This window comes from Polistes canadensis, unplaced genomic scaffold, assembly GCF_001313835.1.
Source record: "Polistes canadensis isolate GaletaPanama2010 unplaced genomic scaffold, ASM131383v1 scaffold_231, whole genome shotgun sequence".
Classification (NCBI taxonomy): domain Eukaryota; kingdom Metazoa; phylum Arthropoda; class Insecta; order Hymenoptera; family Vespidae; genus Polistes; species Polistes canadensis.
The window spans coordinates 29801-35343 of record NW_014569778.1 but is presented as its reverse complement, the minus strand read 5'-3'; positions in this window follow the sequence as shown (position 1 = coordinate 35343).

The window sequence follows — 5543 nt, the reverse complement described above, 5'->3', positions numbered from 1 at the left end:
AACATATAATGTATAAATAAAATTTGTATAAAAAAAAAAATGAATAAAAATAATAAATCCGAGTGTAATTTTTGTTTGTTAAGCCTCCTTTACTTTCCACATACACGCATACATATCGTTACGAAAAAATATTTAACAATAATAATAATATCGTAGTTAAAATATTGATATTTAAAATCTTTACAGATTCGTATCGATTCCATCCAATGCGAATTAGTATAATATCATGCGAACTAAAAGACAATTTTTGTTATAGTATAAGGTATAATATTATTGAGTATCTACCATATGTGTGGATTTTCATGCTAATGAAAGATAATAAAAGGGAATGCGATATTATGGCTGGTGAAAAATATACGAATGGATTTCTTCAGATAATACTTAACACGATAGTTAAGTATTATCTGAAATTTTCTTTTCCTCCCCCCTCTTTTCTTTTTTTTTTTCATAAAATATGTAAATTGTATACAGGATTATTCTTAGAACTGGAATATATATATATAAAGTGTTAAAACATTATAAGAAAAATATTTAAAAAATGGGATTGATTGTGATTAAGATATAAATTGAATTGCATTAAAGAATAAAGTGCACTTTTATACGTGACAGGAAAATGATATCGTTATATCTACAAATATAAAAATGAATAATAATAAAACAGAAAGTGTTATAGACGTATTAATGTTATATGATTTTTTGATTCTATGATTTATTTTTATTCAAATAAAAAAATAGTTAGTATCCTGTCCCAGTTTCAAAAATCATCTCCTGTATACTAAATTATTTAATTCATTTAGAATAATTTTGCATTTTTTTAAATCGATCAATCAATTACTTTTTAAATAAAAAACAATTATAATTTAATATAAATATGAAATATAATTTCTTCAAAAAATATTTAACACGTTACATTATAATCAACCAAGTATCACAAGAATCATTCTCTTCATTTCAATTAAACGTCATTTCTTAATCAACCTGTTTTTTTTTTCTTTTCCTTTTTTTTTTTTCTAACAACTTACTTAGAATATAACTATGGTATAGTAAAGAAACGAGATCGTGCGGGTCATTCTATCCATTTTAAATTGACCGTTGACTTCCTGACTATTAAAAAAACGCGTACCATACTTATTAAGAAAAAGAGAGAGAGAAAGAGATGACATTGAAATGCATGCCAGACTCTGGTACATTAAATTAGCATGAAATCATGGAAACGTATAATACACCTTGCCAATTCAGTCTTTCTCATTGGCACGTATTGACACTTTGTTTCTGAGTAAATTAACATTCGACAGTCATCCCATGACGATATACATCTCTCTCTCTCTCTCTCTTTCTATTATTTATTTATTTATTTCTTTTACCATGGTGTAACGTTTGTTAACACTTTGAATTATTAACATATCTCATATCTCATTGTACCTTCATTTCGTATGTTAAAAAAAGAAAATTAAAAAAAAAAAAAAACAAAAAAAACCATGCAAGATAAAAGAAGAAAAATAGAAAAGAAAAAAAAGGGATGGCATTGTTGAAAGTGTTAACGCAAGGACTCCGAGAAGGTAACTCGAGATGAAGGGGTATTAGGGGAGAAAAGGGGGGAAAGGAAGGAAGGGGGGTAAACGCTGCAGTTTTCTTTACGACACGGCATAATAATCGGAACCGCAAAATTCTCTCACCTCACGTTAAAACGATGTTTGTTCAGGCCACGGCAACAACTACGTAAAACCTTAATCGTGCAAACTGAAATGGAATGGAATGAAGGGGGGGAAAGAGGAGGAGGAGGAGAGGGGACCCCCCTTGAGCCTTCGAGGAACCGCAATTTTTTTATTTTATTTTTTTTTTTCCTTTTCTTTTATTTTCATTTCTCGAGTTATTACAGCGAGAACGTTTGGAGACCGGTCACAATGTTTAACGAGGACCATAAAACATCGGCCACTGGAATTCGTTCGTATTCCCATAAGGTTATGGCATTTTTGGGAACGATTGTTATGTAATAAGAGTCATTGATTTCTTTTTTTTTTTGGTTTTTGTTTTATGAGATATAAATGAAGTCATTATATTCGATGCACATATTTTTTTGTCAACAAATTTATAATAGATTTATTTATGTAATGTAAAAATCTGTTATTTTTTTTAAACGATCGTTTGTTAGTTTTATTTTATATTTTTTTTTTTTTCTATTACTTATTCGTAATATATTTTAATTCGTATCAAAAATAATTTGTTAATTTACTATGAGAGTAGAAAGAAAAAGATTGTAATAGGATTAAGATTATTAAAGTGATTTGATTAAATTCGTTAAGAAAGTAATTTATACTGAAATTTTGTGTTCATGTAATTTCCAAGGTAATACACATATACGTTTAAAACATAATACAATATACCGTCTTATTGTGTTACACCACGTTTTAGGAAGTGTCTAATATAACTGGTAACGTGAAAGGACCCGTATTATTCGAAGATTGTATCACGCGAGTCATTGTGCGGCCCACATCACGGTCGTGTTTTTTATTAAGTTAGATAAAATCGTGCGAACTAGCGTGTGGTTCGTCTCTAAAGAATTATTTCAATATATTTTTCTTTTATTCTTTCTCTTATTTACGAAATCTTACGAAATCTTCGATAGTTATCCAGCACACCGAATTAATATCTCAACAATGGGGTAAAAAGAAAAAACAAACTAAAAAACAAAACAAAAATATAATACAACAATTATATATATATATATTTTATAATATATATAAAATATAAATAATTATAATTCAGATATAATAAATAATAACAGTGTGTTATTTTGCAATAAGTACCACCAACTATAGTCATCTAAAAAAAACTCGTACAATAATATTAATATTTATATATATATATATATATACATAAAAGAAGAGAGAAAAAAAATTGAAGTTTCACTTGCAGTGTGTTACGCTTTACATGGGGTTTGGGGATGGGAGTTGGGGGGGGGAGAAGGAGGACCACCACCATCAACCATTTTGAATTATGTATTACCGATCTGCAAAACTTCTTTTCTGTGCATAAATTTTCTACCCTGTGCGTTAAAACGATCCGCATCTTCAACGTAACTTACATCGTGCAACAGAACAACAACGTTGGTTGCTATGATTTACAGTCAGTCTGGTGTTCCATATAATATAACGTAAAAACGTCACGAGGTAAAGGCGTATCTCACCTCTTTTATTCTTTTATATATTTTTTTTTTTTTTTTTTTTCCAAAAAGGGTAAGTAAGTACACGTGGTGGTAGTACGCAACCACCATAGCCGCCCTTGTAAAATTTTCTTCGTCGTCCTTCGTCCTTCGTCCTTCGTACAGACAGCTCTCTTGGCTCTTGCACAATATTCGTTTTCGTTTTAAAAAATTTCACGTACGCCACGGTGTTACATTATATACGCGTCAAAAGGTTTCGTGCTTGAACCCTTCTTCTTCTTCTTCTTCTTCTTTTTATTATTCTTCTTTTTCTTTTCCCCGTTCAAATAAAACAATCCTTAAACTTTACGACTTTTCTACACTTTTTACTTGGCCAAGACAAAGAAGATGGGAAGGAACACACGCTCAGAACGAATCGCGAATACGAGAGAAGAACATTTTTTAAGAAATTTATATATAGAAGGCAAGAGAAATTCTTTAAAATATTATTATTATTGTTATTGTATAAATTTATTGTTTTTTTTTTCTATTGCCTTTTTTTCAATTTATAATTTTATTTTATTACAACGTTATTAACGATTTAATGTATATATGTTACCATGAAAGTAATCGAAATTGAATAATATTAAGATTCGCATGATTGTTTTTAATATATATTTTAAAAATATTCAATATACAATAATACGAATAACAAATATTATATCAAATTTATTGTATTAGTTTTACAATCATTTTATTCATGGTTTTATCGTTCCTTTCGATTATTTGAGTTTTCAATTTTTCACGGTAAATCGTAAAAATAAAAAGATGTATCTCTCTCTCTCTCTCTCTCTCTCTCTCTCTCTCTCTTTCTATCAGACGAATGAATAAACAAAAGTAATTCCAAATTTTATACACCGACAATTGTGATTGGTTAGTGAAAAATAATCAAAATGGAATTTAACTCGTTTGGATTCTCTACCGACTGACCCATATAAACAACACCAGCAACAGAGCACCAACATCGAAACGCGCTTGTCGACTTAATTACTCTACCCTTCATGGTTTTTTCCCCCCCATTCGCGTGCACGAGATCGACCATAACCTAAATTGGATCAGGTTCATACGTATGGGGGATACCCAGGCCCCGTAAGCGCGTTGCTCGAAGAAGCAAAACCGAGATAATGAGTTTCGACGTTTTTTTTTCTTTTTTTTTTTTTCTTACGAGACTTTCCCCTTCTGCACATCGTACCAAGGGAGAGAGAGAGAGAGAGAGAGAGAGAGAGAGAGAGAGAGAGAAAGAGCGTGCTCGAAGTTTTAAACCTACCAATTACGACGACAGAATTTTTTGCTTTAGAATTGGCATCGGGATGGGGGTTTTTAAACAATTTTCCAACGTTCTTAGTTCTGGGTCTCTCTATGGGAAATATATACTAACCGAGTAAGAATTAAAAAAAAAAGAAAAAGAAGAAGAAGCAAAACGTGTTGTCTTTGCAAGTGACTTTTTTACGACTTTGACTGCACTTTTAGTATAAAAAATATTTACCAAAACTTTTCAAAGAAATTGCAAAGATGCACAATTAACATCATTGCATTCTCTGACATTTTATGAACTTTATATGCTAAATTTATAACTCAATATGGTATTCTGCGTGTAGAAAAAAGAGTGCACTTTAATTTAATATAAAGATCACTAACATCCGTTTTGCTAAAAGTATTAAAAATATTTACCAAAACTCTTCAAAGAAATTGCAAAGATGCACAATTAACATCATTGCATTCTCTGACATTTTATGAACCTTTACATGCTAAATTTATAACTCGCAAAGGTAATCTGCGGATAGACAAAAGAGTGCACTTTAATTTAATATAAAAATCTATAAAATCTACTCACTTTTAGTATTAAAAATATTTACCAAAACTTTTCAAAGAAATAGCAAAGATGCACAATTTACAGTATGCCAATTTCTGATAATTCTGTGAGTTCCCATCGATAAAGAGATTTTTCATTTATTCAATCATCTTTTATTCAATGATCTAATCAAGCAAGCTCTTATGAACATTTTCTTTGAATCTTAAAAAATCGAGGGACAAACTGCTGCGCAAATAATAATCGCTGATGTGTTCTTGGAAATAATATTAAATCTCGATCTTTACAGATTAGATTCGATTCGATTCCATTCGATTCAATTTGTATTCGCAAAGCGTTACGAATTATGGTTGTGTGCTCGTTACAAATCATTACGTATATATATATATATATACTTTTTAAATACTTTGAAAAGTTTCGGTAAATATTTTTTATACTTTTCGCAAACGGATTTTAATGATTCTTATATTAAATTAAAGTGCACTCTTTTGTCTACGAGTAGAATACCATTTCGAGTTATAAATTTAGCAT